Source organism: Sturnira hondurensis, unplaced genomic scaffold, assembly GCF_014824575.4.
Source record: "Sturnira hondurensis isolate 20B ecotype Veracruz unplaced genomic scaffold, ASM1482457v3 Scaffold0001872, whole genome shotgun sequence".
Taxonomy (NCBI): Eukaryota; Metazoa; Chordata; class Mammalia; order Chiroptera; family Phyllostomidae; genus Sturnira; species Sturnira hondurensis.
Genome location: NW_028074503.1, coordinates 24,322,932 through 24,341,589, shown reverse-complemented (window position 1 = coordinate 24,341,589; position 18,658 = coordinate 24,322,932). Strand labels below are relative to the sequence as shown.

The following is an 18,658-nucleotide window of genomic DNA, read 5'->3' as shown; positions in this document are numbered from 1 at the left end:
TCCCTTTAACATTTTATGTAATAATAGCTTGGTGACCATGAATTTCATCTTTATTTTGTCTGGGAGGCACTTTATCTGCCCTTCAATTCTCAATGATAGCTTTGCTGGGTAGACTAATCTAGGTTGCAGGTCCTTGCTTTTCATCACTTTGAACACTTCTTGCCAGTCGCTTCTTGCCTGCAGAGTTTCTTTGGAGAAATCAGCTGACAGTCTTGTGGAAACTCCTTTGTAGGTGACTGCCTCCTTATCTCTTGCTGCTTTTAAGATGATTTTTTCTTTATGTTTAACCTTATGGCATTTTCATTATGATGTGTCTTGGTGTGGTCCCCTTTGGGTCCAGCCTGTTCGGGACTCTGGGCTTCCTGGATATGTATGTCTGTTTCCTTCACCAAATTAGGGAAGTTTTCTTTCATTACTTTTTCAAGTAAGTTTTCAATTTCTTGTTTTCATTCTTCTTCTGGCACTCCTATGATTCGGATATTGATATATTTGGAGAAGTCCCAGAGGCTGCTTATACTATCCTCATTTTTTAATTTGTTTTTTCTTCTTTCTGTTCTTGTTGAATGGTTATTTCTTCCTTGTGCACCAGTTGTTGATTTGAATCCTGGCTTCATCCCCTCCACTGTTGTTCACTGTAGATTTTTCTATATTTCACTTACTGTAACTTTCATTTCTGTCTGGGTCTTTTTTATGCTGTTGTCATACTCAGTGAGTTCTTTGAGCATCCTGATCACCAGGGTTTTGAACTCTGCATCTGATTGGTTAGTTATCTCAGTTTCATTTAGTTCTTTTTCTGGGGTTTTGTTCTGTTGTTTCATTTGGGCCATATATCCTTGTCCCTTAATTTGGCAGCCTCCCTGTGTTTGTTTCTGTGTATTAGGTAGAGCTATTTGGACTCCCTGTGTTAGTAGCATGGCCTGTTGGAGACACGTGAATCTGTAAATTATGGGGGGTAAAGCCTTAGGTAACCGCCAGGCTTCCCACTCACCACTTTGTGGCTCTGTGTTAGGGGAGGTGGGAGAGGGGACAGTGCCGCTGCCTGGCTTCTGGAGGTTTGCCTGGCGCGTGCCGTTTCCAGTCACATCACTTACTCCCAGTTGTGACTGTTGCCCTTCCAGCTGTTGCCGTGTGGTGACTCCCAGAGGGGGTGGGTCTGCAGACATCTGATGCCCAGTGAGACCCTTTAAGTGGAGTCTCCTGAAAATGGCAGTTTCTTCCACCACCCCAACCCCGACTGGTTTACACAGTCAGAGTTAGGGGGATTTATGTTCCTGGAGCTGGAACCCTGGGCTGGGTGGTCTGGCCTGGGGCTGGGATCCCTCCCCCCCAAGGTGTCCCTCCCAATTTTTATCCACCACACAAGAATGTGGGATCACCTGCTCCGTTACTGCCACCTCTCTGCGCCACGCTGCATCTCTGCCCCTCCTACCCGTCTGGATGAATGTGGCTTCTTTAAATCCTTGGTGGCTGGACTTCCATACAGCTCAATTTTCTGATGATTCTGGGTGTGACTTGTTTTGAGATAGTCGTAATTCTTTTTTGTGGTTACATGCGGAGGGGAAGCAGGTTTACCTACGCCTCCATCTTGACCAAAAGTCCAGAGTTTTGTAGATAGTACACTAGATAGATTCCTTTGTCGGATACATGTTTTTCAAATACAGGGTGGGCAAAAGTAGCTTTACAGTAGTTCATGTGGAAAAAAATGTGGGTTGTGATGATTACAATAGCTTTATTAACTCAAAAGGTCACAATGCAATGGGAAACCTGCTTTTGCCCATCCCCCCACCTCATCTCTTTCCTGGGCCTTTGTCTTGTCTTTTCATTTTCTGAAGGGTCAGTCATAGGGCAAAAGTTTTGAATTTTGATAAAGTCTAATTTATCTGTTTTTACCTTTGATGTATCATAATTCTGTGCGATGTCTCAAACTCATTACTTACCTCCAAGTCATTAAGATTTTCTCCTATGTTTCCTTATAAAAGTTTTGTAATGTCCATGAATGCAAAGAATGTAAAGGACTCTGCTGTTTCAACCCAACTGATCTGATAGACATCAGATATTTTAAAACCAGCAGTGAGGGAATGACAAGGGACTCAAGGGCTGGAAATTTTAGTGAATAGTTACCAAGCCTCGTAGGTAATGCATACGTGAAAGCTGTTGTTCCAGGAACTGCAGGTAGGCCCCCCTCCCGGGGGAGCCGGCTGAGCTCCTGGGGCACAGCTGGAGACATCCGAGCCATTGTGTTCCAGGGACAGATGCTGCTGCTGCTGCTGCCTGGGATAGCTAACTGCCCAGGGCAAGAATGCGGCAGGCTTTTTTAAATCTAATTTTCTCTGAATTTCAAAACCCCTCACCGCACTTTGTTCTCTTTTATACAAATGCTGGCTTGGAAGGAAATGTAAAACAGTTGAGTAGGGCATAAACCTGCGGTCTTCTCAGATCACCAGCCATCTGAATAAAGTGACCATAAAGATTTTTTTTTAAGTTTTATAATGTCATATTTTAGATATATGGTTCATTTTAGTAACTTTTGGTGCATGGTGGTGAGGTTTGAGTTGAGATTCATTTTTGTTTTTTGCATGTGGATGTTCAACTGTTCCAACATCATTTGTTGAAAAATAGCGTCTTCTCTAAATTGAATTGCCTTTTTTATCTTTGAAAAAAATCCATTGGCCATATGTGAGTGAGTCTATCTTGTACTTTCTATACTTCTGCACTGATGGATTTGTCTATCTGTCCCTTCACTAACACCACACTGTTTTGCTTACTGTAGTCTTAAAAGAAACGCATGTGATGCTAAGTGAAATAAGCCAGTCAGAGACAAATACCATATGATTTCACTCCTATATGGAATCCAATGAACAAACCGAACTAACAAGGGAAATGAGGACAGAGTCATAAACGGAGAGTGGGATGCCAGCCAGTGGGGTAGTGGGATGGAGGGGAGTTGGGGGTGGAGAGACTGAGGAAAAAGGACTCCTGGACACGGACAACAGTGTGGTGATGGGGGAGTATAAAGGAATTAAATGGTAATGGAAAAAGTACTATAAAGATTAAGTCAAAAAAGGAAGGAAGGAAGGAAAAGAAAGACATGTGAATCCACCAAATGTCTTCTTTTAAAATTTGTTTTGGCTCCTCTAGTTCCTTTGTTCCCATAAAATTTAAAAATCAACTTGAGTACACATACCCCCAAAATTCTGCTTACGTTTGACTGGAGTTGTGTTGAAGCTGTAGATGATCTTGTGGACGATGGATATCTTAAATATCCTGAGTCATCCACTCTGTGGGCCTGACCTGCTCCCCATTTAATTAGATCTTCTTTGGTTTTTTGCATCAGTATTTTGTAGATTTGTGCGTACGGCTATAGCACATGTTTTGTTAGAGTTATACCTAAATATTTCATTATTTTGGAGTTACTGTAAGTAGTAGTATTTAAAATATTTTACTTCAAGTTGACGTGATGTCCATATAGACAAATACTTAATTTTGTGTGTTGGTCCTTTATCCTGTGACATTACTAAACTGCTTATAAGTTTTAGGAGCTATTTTTTAAAAGATTCCTATATAGAAAATCTTGTTTGAGAATAGGGGAAGTTTTATTTCATTCTTTCCAACTGGTACACCTTTGCTTTTTTTGAGGTGGTCTCATTTTACGGAATAGAACATAAGTATTTTGTTGAACAGGGACAGCGAGGACAGACGTCAGTCAAGTGACATCAGCTGCCTAGGAGCAACATTTCTAGGATGTCAAGGCAATCCACATACTGTTTGCAGATGTTGGAGTAGCCAAAAAAGACGTGACTCAGAGAGGCCAAATAGAACCGTGCTTTGCTCACTTGGAGAAGAGACGGAGCAAGATCAGCTTTAGCAGTGAGTGTCTGGCCTCCTGGCCAATAGGGCTTGTTCCACGGCCAAAAATAGGAGGTAGGCTATGCGCACTGTTCTTGGCTGCAAGCAAAAGAACTCATTACCTCCCCTCCAGCCTCTGGGAGCAGATATAACAGTGAGGGTGGCCAGGTACTCTATGACACACACAGAAGAAAGTAAAAAGTACACATTAAGCCTGGAGCAGGAAAAGATATTCCTGAAGAGATGTGCCATCGCAGGCTGTGCGGGCTCTTTATCTCTCTGCTCAGAAATGTTCCAGGTGCAAGGCCACACTTATGCAATCATGAAGGGACCAGAAGCTGCCTCTTTTTTCCCCCCACAGCAGATATCCTTGTCTTATTCCCAGTCTTAAGGAGAAAGCATTCAGTCTTTCTCTATTTAAGTGTGATATTAGCTATAGATTTTTTTGTAGGTGATTTACGAGGTTAAAAGGGTGATCTTGGCCCTGGCTAGATAGCTAAGTGGTTAGGGTATTGCCCCCACCTCTCCTATAAGCTAAAGTTGCGCATTCAATCTCCAGTCAGGATTCATACAAGAATTAACCAATGATGCATAAATAAGTGGAGCAACAAATCAATGTCTGTCTGTCTGTCTCTCTCTCTCTTCCCCCAGCCCTCCTTCTCACCTTTCCACTCTAAAATCAATAAATATTTTTTTTAATTTTTAAAAAGTTGATCTTCTACCTTGCAACTTCACTGAATGTGTTTACTAACTCTGGTAGTTTCTTTATTTGTTGCCATTTTCTATATATAGGATCATGTCATCTAAGAATAGAGATAGTTTTACTTCTTTCTTTCCAATTTGGATGCCTTTTATTCCTTTTTCTGGCCTAACTGCTCTGGCTAGAACTTCCAGTAGAATGGTGAATACAAGTGGAGACAGTGGCCATTCTTTTCTTGTTCCTGATCAGTCTTTCTCCATTTATGATGACATTACCATGTTAGCTGTGAGTTTTTCATGAATGCCTTTATGCTGAGGAAGTTTCCTTCCAGTCCTCATTCTCTGGGTGTTTTTACCATGAAAATATGTTAGATTTGGTCAAATGTTTTTTCTTCATCAAATGATCAGTTTTTTTTCTTTCATTCTATTAATGTGGTATATTATATTGGTTAATTGTCTTTTGTTGGTTTGCTACATTCCTTCTCACTTGGTCATGGTGTACAATTTTTTAAAATAGGCTATTCGATTCAATTTGCTAGTACTTTGATGAGAGTAATTTGCATCTCTATTTATAAGGGCTATTGGTGTATAGTTTTCTTTCCTTGTGATGCTTTGCCTGCTTTGGCCTCAGGTTGCCTGCCTGAGGGGCTGGTGATGGGGACCCGTGCTCCAGCCTGCAGTCCAGGAGGTGGGGTTTTCAGCCTGTGCTCCCCTGTGTCACCACAATGGCCTTTCTGGCTTCCCTGAGGTCAACCCCTCCCCACCTAGTGACACTCCTCATCCCACCTATCCCCAAATATGAGCTGACCGGGCCCTGCTCTGCCATTTGCCTCTCCCCACATGGAGGTGCAAGTCCAGCCCTGTGGGGTAGGGATGGGAGCAGTTTGGCCAAGGGCTCCTCCTGCCACACTGATTTTTCTGAGGGCAAAGGGCAGCCCATGTTCAGTTGCAGATCCGCATGGAGGAAGGCACGTGTCCCCTCACAAGAACCCTGCGCTCTGTGGAAAGCCACCCCAAACCAGGGTGGTGCCTATAGGGGTCTCCCTGGGATGGTGCTGGGCTCAGGGAAAGCCGAGTCTTCTGTCACTGAGCCTAGGCGCCTCCTGCTCCAGGTGCCTAGTGGGAAGGTTCAGGATTTCTGTTATTGGAAACCCAGCCTTGCAGTAGTATCTCAGCGGTTGGACACTTTTCCATGGGGCGCAGAGACCCCACATGGGACTTATCTTTTGGGGGCCTCCTTTCCAGGGTGCCAATTTCTTGGATTGCCTACGGTCTCTGATCAGGGCCCTTCCCATCTGTGCCTTAGTGGAGGCACCCTGCCCCCCACTCTCCCACCTGCTTGTAGAGGGGCATTCCTGCATGCCCAGCCCCATATAAGCTGGTACAATAAATAACAAAATAACAGCCCTGGCTGGTGTAGCTCAGTGGATTGAGCGCAGCCCTGGCTGGTGTAGCTCAGTGGATTGAGCGCAGGCCTGTGAACCAGAGTATCACGGTTCGATTCCCAGTCAGGGCACATGCCTGGGTTGCAGGCCAGTTCCCAGCAGGGGACTCATGAGAGGCAACCATACATTGATATTTCTCTCTTTCTCTCCTTCCCTTCCCCTCTGAAGATAAAGAAATAAAATCTTTAAAAAAAATAACAAAATAACAAAAGTATCCTCATGTGCTATGACAGCCCTAACTGCATTGTTTTTAAACTAGATGCAATCTACCTAGGGTTTAAGGATTGCTACTCTGTATAAACTACAGGTTATAAAGGATTGTAATAAGACCCCGACTTTTTCTTTTTCCAATTAAGAAGGCTCTGCCCCGCCTCGCAGGTTGAAGTGGAGGGAGGAGGGAAGACAAGGTGAAGACCAGCAGAGTCAGCTCCTCCTCTCCAGTAAAAAGTCGTGAGTCCCTCCGTGGTTGGTTCCCATGGTGACCCCGCGCCTTCCCTCCCCTCCTGCAGGATACACACAACGTGGCAACCAGACTGTCCTGTGCCATAAGTGGATTCCCTAGGCTCTGCAAGTCACTTCAGTCATGGGACTCCTCCCCCTTCAAATGGGACATGGGCAGCAGACCGCAGGAGGCAATGTGACCCCACAGTACGTGATGATCGAGGGTTGTGGTGAGTGCAGGCGGGACAGGCTGTCCTGAGCCCTATTTGGCGTCCACCACCAGCCACGTCCAGTCTACCCGGACCTGCAGTTAGAATACCTCCAAGGAAAACGTATGGCCTGGAGAGTTGTGTTGGTATTTAGAATATGAGAAAATACAAGAAGCCTAATCATAGCCTCTCCCCACCAGCACCTCCACCTCCTCCACCACCACACACACACCACAAAACCTCCCTGCATCACTTAGTCTGTATGTATGAGAATATATATTTAAAGAATGATAATCTGGCATCTTCAACGTCTTTATGACTAAGGACTCCTTGGGAAGGCACTTAAGATGGGGAGCAGGTGTCACCGAAGGGCACCGAGGTGCATGTCAGGAGATCTGGGCCCTGACCTGGCCATGATGCAGCGGTGTGCACACTGCTCTGTGGGGGACGCAGCAGTGAATCTGGTGAACTGTGGGAGGTTTCCTCTTCAGGAGACCCGTGATCCCTGCCTTCAGAAAGCTCATCATCTGATCGGGGAAACCTTCCTCGTGCATAAGATCCTTACATTTAACAGAGAAGGTGCCCTGGCTGGTGTGGCTCAGTGGATTCCGCACTGACCTGTGAACCAAGGGGTCACTGGTTTGATTCCCGGTCAGGGCACATGCCTAGTTTGCAGGCCATGTCCAGCGGGGGCCACATAGGGGGCGGCCGCACATTGATGTTTCTCCCTCTCTCTCTCTCTCTCTTTCTCCCTCCCTTTCCCTCTCTCTGAAAATAAATAAATATTTGAAAAAACAGAGAAGGAAATGATGTGCTATGTTGTTTGTAACAGAAGATTTCAGAAGAGAGGAGAGAGAAGGAATAATTAAGGGGAAGTAGATGGCTAACACAGACAGGAAAAGATTTTGTGATGCTCCGTTTTGTACCTAGCAAACCTCATTCAACATACAGACCTGCTCCCTCTTCTCTAGGTCCAAGGGCCTTAAAAAACCTGGAACTAGAAAGCAGTAGACTGGAGGCTTCCGCAGACTGTAGGATTCAAGGTGACATTTACAGACCGGCTTTATGAGAGACAACACTGATCCATCTACTCAGAGGCTGGACCATAGAGCGATTGCCAGGGCTTGTGTAGAAGTCAGTAGGAACTGGAAAAACCCACCACCAACCCAGAGGAGCAGGCCTGTTCAGTCCTTTGAGCTTATAGAGGAAGTAAGCAAGAAGGGGGGAGAGAGTAGAAAGTTGGTTGGTATATCTGCTCCAACTGGTGCAAATCCCAGAAGCCTGAGAGTGATAAGTTTGGATATTAGGGGTGGAGGAGCTGGGGCTGGGGTTGGGGGATAGAACTAGAGCCACCGTAAAACAACCTAAACAAGCCATCTTCATAAATAATATTAAGTGGCTTCTGGGTGAGACCTGGCAGTGTCTCTAAATATTTCCTCAGGGAAACAGCAATTGAAAATGTAATGTGAATAAATGAGGAAAGGAACTGCAGGTCACTGAGTTCTTCTTTATGGAGCCCGTACTTTGTTTTACTATTGTACTATTTCACTGTGTCCTGCAGATGAGCCATTTAGCTGAGCTTCTCGCACCATCTGTGCTGATCTACCCTCGTGCAGGGCTCCCAGGTCAGATGCTTAAAATATTCTGGGGGATCTGCATATTCATTTCCATAGGAGATGACCTTAATCACTTTGTCCAGCATGTTTGCTCTTGAACTCATCGACTTCTCTCTGAAACAGCATGCAATGTTCAAAATCAGATTTATCGTAGACGGCCTCCAGAATAAGGGCTTGGAAAGTAATGTTGTCCCCAGTTAAGCCACACTGGAGGGAAATAAATGACTTTTCTTCATGGAGTTTCTGAATATCTCACATGACTTCAGTGTTCCTGACCACGTTCTGATATGCACCCAGCTGGGCGAAGGGCAGTGTCGCAGGCATTGGTGTACGCCTTGGCAGTGTCTGACATACTCAGCTTCCACTTCTCCTGAGCCCACTACAGGACCTTTGTCATTTTTAAGTTCAAGGGATTCAGGCTGTTTTTTCTGACCTGCCGTATACAGTTTCAGGAGACTGTAAAAATCTGTAGTCACTACTGGGCCTTCATTTTTCATCAGGTGGAGAACTGAATGAAGTAACTATTTTCCAGACTCTTCCATCTTTGACTTTAACAGTGCTTCATATAAACAGTTTTTGAAAAACACGAATCGAACATTACTAGTACAAGCAGAGAGTTTCTGAACAAGGGCATGGGCAACAGGAACAAGATTCTTGTCTGCATGGAGACATTCCTGGAATTGTTTGCTCCCTGCCTCATCTGGAAGATCAGTATCGCCGGCAGCATCCTGTACGGTCTCACTGAACCTTTTCCAGGATGTCAGGCCTGGAATCGGAGGTGCAGCCATAACACTAATGCCTGTCCCAAGCACCAGCTCAAGTTCCTGAGTCGTCTTAATTTTTAAGCTCCTAAGTGTTACTGTCAGTATTTAGCTAGAAAAGGTGATCAAAGGTAACTAGATATTGAGCTGAAGAAACTGGGGAGCCTAAGCCTGCTCGCCAGCCAGTCGGGAAGGCAGAGCTTCACGCCCCCCAGGGACCCCAGCATGGCTCCACCACAGGGGTCAGCAGTCGGCCCACCTCCCCGCCTCAGATGCCGGATTGTGCCCTTGAAGTGGGTGAATATTATGACATGAATTATCTTTCAGTAAAGTTGTTTCTTTTAAAAAAGAAAAAGAAAACATAATGAGATAGCCATGACTGGTATGGCTTAGGTGGTTAGGCATTGTCCCACAAACTGAGAAGTCCCCAGGTCAAATCTGATTAGGGCACATGCCTGGGTTTCGGGTTTGGTGCTGGTTGGGGCTTAGCCAATCAGCGTTTCTCTCTCACATCAATGTTTCTCTCTCCCCGCCACCCTCAAAAATTAATTAATTAATTAATTAAATCTTTTAAAAAATGCAATGAAATAAAATACATTGCCCATGAAACAGACACTTAGAAAAGTTTGGGAGTTCAAAAAGTTAGACATACTCTTACCCTATCACCCTGCAATCCCACTGAGGCATTTACCCAAGAAAAATGAAGTAATTTTAAACAATTATTTATAGTAGTTTTATTCATAACCACCCTAAACCACAAACAACCTAGACGCCTTTACATACATAGATAAAGCCCTGGCCAGTGGCTGTTGTTTGGAGCATCATCCCGTCACCAAAAGGCTGCAGGTTTGATCTCTGGTCAGGGGCCTACAGGAGGCAACCGAGGCAACTGATCGGTATTTCCCTCCCTCCCTCCCTCTCTTTCTAAAAAATCAATAATATCCTTAGGTGAAGATTTAAAAAATTAAAATAGATAAAATATGGTACATCCATACAAAACACTACCATAGTTAAGGAACTATTGATACATTCACTAACTTGGGTAAATTTCAGAAGCATTAATTCAAGTAAAAGAGGCCTATGTAAAGCATTTGTTTTTAAATCCCAGGAGGTTGCATACAATAAGGGAAGGGAATGTGGGGAGGGGATGCCTTGCTTGTGATGGTTGTTATATGACTGAAAGTTTGTTCAAATTTATAGAACTCTGCTGTGAAAGGGGTGAATTTTATCGTGTACAAAGCGTAGTGAGTGAACTAACAATCTGTTCAGTTCTGACTACAGGAAAGAGCGCCCATCCCTGTGAACGCAGAGCAGCAGCTGGGAGTGCAACTACGGGGTTCGGTGTTACTTTCGATGTGACACTTTCGATGAGTTCAGCTCCCGTGTCGATGTGCTGGGAGGAGTGGGGAAGAGCTCGTAAAATGTGGACAATGGTCAAGTTAGGAAGGACCCGTCCGCCATCTGGGAAAGCGGTCAGCAAAGGGGAACCTGGGGCTTCTCCGGGACAGCACAAATGCAACAATTTGAGAGGTGGGGCGGTCACTGCACAGATGAGGAAGCGGCCGTTTTCAGAAGTAACTGAGGAGGGGTGAGCCCAAAGGATATAATCACAAGAAAGACAAATGTCACGTTTTTAAAATCCAGTTTATGAAGTACAGAAGAGATTATGGGGGCCCTTTATCCCTCCCCAAGGCTAGTAGAAAAGATGTACTTCCAACTGTCTTCCCACCAAGAACTACCTGCATTGTCCCCTTTGCCAGATTGAGGGACATAATCTAAAGCCAATCAGCAAAGTGCCTGTTGGATCCCAGATGTGGTCAGTAATGTGCAGGCAGTGGCTGTCGTGCTCAGCAATCGAATCGGGTGAAACGCTTCATGTCTGGAGTCCTGGTCTGTGCTGTCTGGCACAGTCCACGCAAGTTTTAACCTGGCACTTTTTGTGTGGCTCACTCTGATAAGTAGTGCCGTTATTCACGTGTTCAATTGAGGGGTTCTAGACACCCAGAAAAGAAGGATCTGGCCCGAAGAGTCTTCCTGGGATCAAGGCAGCTGCTTATGCAGTGCTGAGATTAAAATCAGTGGCCTTATTAAGACAGAGTTGTAAGTAATCTTGAAATACTATAGTGGTAGGAAAAAAAATCACGGACTTTTCTCACTTTTTTTGTTAGATCAAAGGAAAAACATGTATTCAAATGAAAATAGTAACCCTTAGAGTTGCCATGCTTCTTTGTAGTATTACAAGTGATTTCTCAAATTTAAAAAAAAAAAAAAACCCTTTATATAAGAGCCAGGGGACGCCTGCCGCAGAGGAGGCGGGTTCCTCCGCCTTCTGCTCTGCTCCTCAGTTGTGGCAGAGCCCATCACCTCTGAAGCCCACCATGCCCTTCGCGGCTTCTGTTAGGTCAACCTTGTTCCCAACTAGAGACGCTTCTTCCACCTGTCCCTGGCCTTGAGCCAGCTGGCCCAGCTGGGTGATAGCCTCTCCCTACCTGGGGACAGAGGGTCGAGTCCTCAATGGGGGTGAGACTGGTTCAGTTCTAGGTTCTTTATAACACTATCGTCTGACTGTGTTAAAATAACATCTGTTAGGTGGAGCACAGGGCGCTGCAAGGCGCTTTTCTTGGTGGCCACAAGAAAAGCTGGGTTAGGGAAGCTCCCAGGGCCTGGGGGAAGTGCCCTGGGTTCCTCCAGGGGCCACCCCGGGAGGTCCAGGCACAGTGCGGGCTTAGGCTACTTGCCTTTATTAGGGACCCTGGGTAGAATACTTTTGGGTAACCTGGCTAGGGCTGGATTGGTCGATTCAAACCAAAAGATTGGGGTTTTCCCACGTCCCAGTAGGGTCTTATCTAAGCGGTGCATACAGGCGCTGAGAGGCAGGGAAGACGAGGTTGTAAGCGCTGGTGGTGAAATATGGGGAATTTACATTTGCGACTCTATGGCTGTTACCTTGGGTATGCCCTTGCGTGAGGGGCGAGTATCAGTTTGGAGGGCCTTACGAACCACCTGGCCAAGGGGCGTGGATGCGGAGGCGGCAGGACCCTGGCGTAGCTTAGCTCAGCTCTCCACACGTTGACACGGGATTTGCAGTGAAAGTTAAGGTCTGCAGGTCGACAGCTGGCGGCCGGCTGCCAACCTGGCCCGAGAGGGCGCCCGGCTCCCGTGGGGCCGCCCCGGCTGCGGGCAGCGCCCGCAGGGCTCTCCCTGGCACGGGGCCGGCTGGTAGACAGCCAGCCTCCTGCCGCCGTGTGCTGGCCTCTCCTGCTCCAGGTGCGCGCTGACCGCCCAGGGTTGCGGGATTTCTGGGAGGGAAACCCATGCTCCGAGAAGCAGGTTCAGAGGCTGGACACGTCCCCATGGGGCTGAGGGACCCCCGCCGGACCGGGGCGTCCCTAGTGGGACGCTGAGCTCTTCGAGCGCCCTCGGTTCCCGGTTGGGGCCCCTCCTACCGGTGCCGATGCCCAAGTGGAAGCACCAGCCGCGGCCGGAGGTACCGGTGCGACTGCCGTGGGACGCAACTGGCGGGTGGGGGCCCCGTGGCCGCCGCTGTGACTCCCGCCACCTCCCGCCTGGTCCGGGAGGGGCGTTCCCGCCCTTATTGAGTAAACAACAAAATAAGACAAATCTTCAGAGGTAGATTTGTCTTTCTTTGCTAAGACAGTGTGCACCCTTGGAACCAGATGCGATCTAAGCAGAACGTCATACCCGCTGTAAGGTTCAATTAACTGTGTAATTTGTGGCTGTATTTAGACCTTGCTGCTTCCGGAAGGAAACACGTACTGGACTTGGCTTGCCTTCCCGACAGAGCCTGGAAAATATCCAGCGAGGGTGCCCTGCACGGAGGATCTCACAGCTCCAGTTTCTCGGCGCCAAGGGGAAGTATTCTGTAGCCAGTTTCGGCATAATCGGTTCCTAGTAGGATGATGCCGACCCCCAGCTGGACGCAAGCACTCTGCCACCCGCTCCTGGCCGCCGCCCCGCCCCCGCCCCCGCCCCCGCCCCCCGCAGGGGGTAGCCCACGGCAACCAGAACTCGGTCTCGCTGGTCGCTGAGATTTGTGGGATATGGCTTATGTAACGGCAGCTGTGGGTACAGAGGCCCCGAGAATGTATAGACAACCTCCTGGCTTTGTGGGGCAGGAACTGGTGAAACTCTTCACCTTCCTTCTTAGCAAAGGTAACAGGTGAGGGGGTGGAGGGAAGTGGGAGGAGAAAGCGGGAAGAAGAGAGTTAATGGCCTGGGTCTTAGACCCTAGAAATTAGGCCCCATGCCCGATTTGTAGGCCCAGTGGAAGACCTGCAGTCAAGGCTTGTGTAAGGAGGAAAGGGTGACAGCCTGTGTCTGTGGATTGGAAGATTTCATATTGTTACCACGGCAGTGCCTCCCTAAATTGCTCTAGGGATTGAATACACCTAACAAAGTCTCCGCTGACTTCCTTTCAAAATTAAACAAGCTCATCATAAAGTATGTATGGAAATTTAGGGAACTGAGAGTAGCCAAAACATATTTTAAAAGAACAACAGCGCCCTGGCTGGTGTAGCTCAGTGCACTGAGCGCGGGCCTGCGAACCAGACGATCGAGGTTCGATTCCCAGTCAGGGCACATGCATGGGTTGCTGGCCAGTTCCCAGCAGGGGATGCACAAGAAGCAACCATACATTAATGTTTCTCTTCCTATCTCCTTCCCTCCCTCCTTCCCTCCCCCTCTAAAGATAAATAAATAAAATATTAAAAAAAAAAAAAGAACAACAGCCCTGGCTGTAGCTTAGTGGATTGAGCGCCAGCCTGCAAACGGGAGGGTCACCAGTTCGATTCCCAGTCAAGGCACATGCCAGGGTTATGGGCCTGGGTTATGGGCCTGGTCCCCCATAGGGGGCGTGTGAGAGGAGAGGCAACTGCATATTGATGTTTCTCCCTCCCTTCCCCTCTGTCTAAAATAAACATAAAATCTAAAATAAAATAAAATAAATAAATAAATAAATAAAATCTAATCTAAAATAAAATCTTCAAAAATAGAACCACAAAGTTGGAGGATTCAAAAATAGAACCACAAAGTTGGAGGATTCACACTTCCTGATTTCAAAACTTTCAAAGTTACAGTGACTGCATATCGCTATGCAGTACCAGCAGTGGGACAGACGTGTAATCAGTGGGATGGGGCTGAAAATCCCCAAATGAACCCTCGTATTTACTGACAAGTGATTTTTGGCAAAGCTGCTATAACTACTCATAGTCAACAAGCAGTGCCGGGACAACTGGATACTCATATGCATAAAAATGAACTTGGACCCCTACTTCACACCAATGCAGAAAACTCTAGATCTTGTGGCTCAGAATGAACCAAAGACCTAAATGTATGAGCTTAAGCTATAAAACTCTCAGAAGAAAACAGAGATGTGAATCTTTGGGACCTTGGATTTAGCAGTGGTTTCTTAGATATGACACTAAAAGCACAAGTGATAAAAGAGAAAATAGATAAACTAGACATTGTCACAATTAAAAACTTTTAGGTGTCAAAGGACACCATCGAGAAAGTGCAGAGATGATCTACAGAATGGGGGAAAATATTTGCAAATCATATATCTGATAAGCAACATATATCCGAATTTTTAGAAATATTACATTCCTGGCTCAGTGGATTGAGCATCGGCCTGTGACCCTCAAGGTCGCTGGTTCAATTCCTCATCAGGACATTGGCCTGGGTTGCCAGCCAGGTCCCCAGTTAGAGGTGTGCAAGAGGCAACAAATTGATGCTTCTCTCACACACTGATGTTTCTTTACCTCTCTTTCTCTCTCTACTCCCTTCTCTCTTAATCTTTAAAAATAATAATTTTTAAAAAGAAATATTACAAGTAAACAATAAGAACAAATAACACATAAAAACGGGAAAAGGATCTAATTGGAAAGAAGATATAAAAATGACCGATAAGCACCTGGGAAGATGTGCAACATCATTACCAATCAAGGAAATGCAAATCAAAACCACAGTGAGATTCTGCTTCACACCCTCTAGCGTGGCTGTAAAACAAAACACAGACAATAAAGGGGGTGAAGACGTGGAGAAATGAGAACCCTCACACACTGCTGGTGGGAATGTGAAATGGCACAGTCACCGCGGAAAACAGTTGCACGTGGGGATACCATAGGACCCGGCAATCCCACTCTTAGTTATATACTCGGCAGAAATGAAAGACACGCCTGTCCGTCTGTGCATGATGGGCGGTGTGCACCTGTGCTGCAGGGGAAGGGCTTAATTCCTGGTGGGATATGTCTCTACTTGGGGCCACAGAGTCGGCCCAGTGCCACATGACGCACGTGCTTTAGGCAGAACAAAGAAGTACGTGTTGAGTCTGACACAGAAATGTCCCTTACACAAACATGGGGGACCAATGACCATTACTGAAGCTGATCTTGCTTTGCCCCTTCTTTACATAGGTGAAGCATTATTCCATCCAGGGCCTCCTGTGACATGTGTTTCTTGGGGACTCCAACACCTACAAACGACAGAGTGGGTTGACGTCCTGGGGCGGCTCCTCCTGGTGACAGATATTGGGAAGCTATTTGCTATCCTTGTGGCAGGGCTACTGCCCTGGAGGTGGTAATAGATGCCATTTCCTCTACATCAGCAAACCATAGGATGCAATGTGATATTTACAGAGCAGCTTTGTGAGGGGCAGAAACCAACCAACTCAGGGGCTGGACCAGAGGTTGGCTTCGAGGGATTGTGTGACAATCAACAGTAAGAAGAGAAGTCTGCTGCAAAACCAGAGGAGCAAGCCTTTGTGCGTTTAAGGAAGTGGGAGCTCTCATGGTCTGAGTTTTTCTGTCTTGTTTTTCTGTATGTTGCCTCCAGTAGAACATTCATATAAGCCATATAAAAGACTATTAACCATTCTGTTATGTATTTTCAGCAATCATATACAGTCGGACTATATAGGAATCCCAAAGAACAAGTATAACCGTTATTATGACTAATATCATTAACAGCGAAGTAAAGATTCTCAGTCACTGAAGAATATGGCACAGAGAGCTTACCAGACATTGTTGGAACCGCGGCAGCTTCCCGAAGCACAGGCCCTTCTCTATGGTCCCTCTCTCGGGGTGCTCCCACTCCAGAGCATACTGCCCTTCTCCTCGGCGCTCCCACAGTTTTCCCTGGGATCCACTGCTTTACCACATTGGATGCCTTGTGGCTCCTCTCTCTGCCACTCTGGATTCAGGGATCTGAAACTATCATCACCACATTGGCTATTTTGGAGCTAAAGAGAGTTCAGTCTCTTGGGAGCTTGCTGTAAAACAAAGCAGATACCAGTGTGGCATCTCCCATTTAACCAGCAAAGATTTTGTTCTGACTCTCAGTCAGCGTGATCTGGTGAAAAAGCTGGAATTAAAAGCAACCACTCGTTTTGTTTTCTTCTCCTTTTCCTGAGTTATCTCAACCCTTACCCACTTTGAGGATTTTCTAAGAACAGCTCAGATGAAGTCAGGATCCACCACCTAAAGCAAGGAGGATTTAGGATTTCAAGTGAAAACTCACCAAGTTTACCCAACGAAAAAGTGGGGAGTCGGTGGGACTCAATGAGCCTTTTGCTTCTACCTAGCACCAGGTCCAGGACCACAGGGCAGTCCTGGGTGGGCTGCTTCAGAATCCTGCTGACTATCACAGTAAACATCAACATAAGAAACATCCAAACCTGTGGAGAACTTTTATGAGTTTATTTGTGCCAAACTGGTGACAATAGCCAGGAAGCAAGATCTCAAATGCTTTCGTAAATGACAAGTTTGAAGTTTCTTTTATGCATTTGAAACTATGAAGGCAACGTAAGATTACATGAAGGTGGGAGAGAGCAAGGCAAGGACCGAATTATGGAATAATTAACAAGACTATGTGCCCTCGTGAGAGTGGTTAAGCTTGTCAGAGGCGTGTTAACACAGATTCATTACAACAATGGACAGGACAGAGTTTGCTTTACATTGACAGATAAAGGCCAGTGTTTCTTTATATGTCAGTGTTTCCCTCTCTTTCTCCCTTTCTGAAAAAATAAATAAATAAAATCTTAAAAAATAAAATAAAATAAATAAAAGCAAATTAAACTCAAAACAGAAGGAAGTCATAATACAGATTAAAGTAGAAATTAAGAAAATAGAGATGAAAAAAACAATGAAAGAAAGAATACATTCTTTGAAAAGATTTAAAATTTTTTTTAAAATTTCTTTTTGAAGATCTAATTTGTTTTTAGAGCGAGGAGAGGGTGAGGGACAGAGAGGGAGAGGACAGCAATGTGAGAGAAACACTGATCCGTTCCCTCTCGTGGGCCTGGACCGGGGACCTGCCAGGAAACCCAGGCATGTGCACGGACCAGGAATGGAACCAGCAAACCTTCGTTTTGCAGGCTCAGTCCACTGAGACACACCAGCCAGGGCTCAAGACCTTTTTTTTTAAAGAGGAGGAAGTCAAAGAACCTATGTCGTAACCCTGTGTCTCAGTGTCTGTAACAGTGTGGAGGGGACCATGAGAAAAACGGTTTAGAAAGGTGGGCAGCAGAGTCCTCCGCGGTAGATTAAGTTGCTACTTACTATGACCAGAGCCAGGAATTACAGAGAAACTGTCAGTCAAGGGTGAAAACTCCCATTTCCCCCAGACCCATCTCCTCAACCCAAAATAAAGTCCTGCCTCTGAATGTGGATATTGAGTACGACCGCCACTCCCACAGCTACTTATTTCAGGGGCTTGGGGCGTTGCGTTATTTTATAACAAGAGTTACTTATAAAATAACGCTGACATGTATCTCATTTAACTTCCATGGTCGCCCAGGTTAGAGCATTACCCTTGAGGGGCCATGGAACCCTGACCCGTACAGATTTCCTTTACATAATTTAAATTAAAAACAATATATTAACTTTCATATTGGAGAAATTGTTGGACATGTATGAAAAGAGAAGGAAAGTGGACATCACCAGGAACCAGGCAAACCGACTTCCCGCCGGCGGCGGTGCCTCCGCCGCCAGGGGAGGACTTCGTGAAGCCGACTGTGAAAGATTTCAGACCCACTCTGGTCCGGCCGCTCCTCGCCAGCAAGGGTCGGGCCGCCCCTGTTTGCGGCCTCCCGGGGTTGCTCTGGGCTAACTCTACGGGGCGAGAGGGCTCCTGAAAAGGCCCAGAGGCTGGACCGCGCCAGGCCTGGCCGAGGCTCTGCGAGCAGCGAGAACGGGAAAGAGTAGCGGGAAGTGATGCCGGAGACACAGGAGTCGGAGCCACAACTCGCAGCGCAACTTTCTGCCAGAACACCATCAATAAGTGCGAAAGGGAAAAGTGACTGGAAAAATGAGTGCGACTTGATCTTGGAAGTGTTTCACAAGCGGCCGCTTTCCCTGTGAACTCTGCAGCACAAGCGTCTGCAATCAACTCCCAACACAGCATCGCCCTCGTGGAAGCCGCAAACTGGACGCTGCGAGTGCTACCTGTGAACATAGGAACTCGGCCATCTTACGGAATCAGATTCCAATACGATGGCGTCTGCATCAAAGTCTTGCAGTGGGTGCGGCCATATTGCCTTTACCTTCGAGTCCGTACAAGCGACCACCCTACGGACTCAACCTACAAGGTGGCGACTTCCTCAGGAAAGCACCTGTAAGGCGCGGCCA

The 18,658-nt window shown here is 46.4% G+C and overlaps 1 pseudogene; it reads right to left on the bottom strand.

The window, feature by feature from the left end:
- Positions 1–8,172: 8,172 nt before the first annotated feature.
- LOC118980167 (protein FAM118B-like) lies at positions 8,173–12,333 on the bottom strand (annotated as a pseudogene).
- Positions 12,334–18,658: the final 6,325 nt, after the last annotated feature.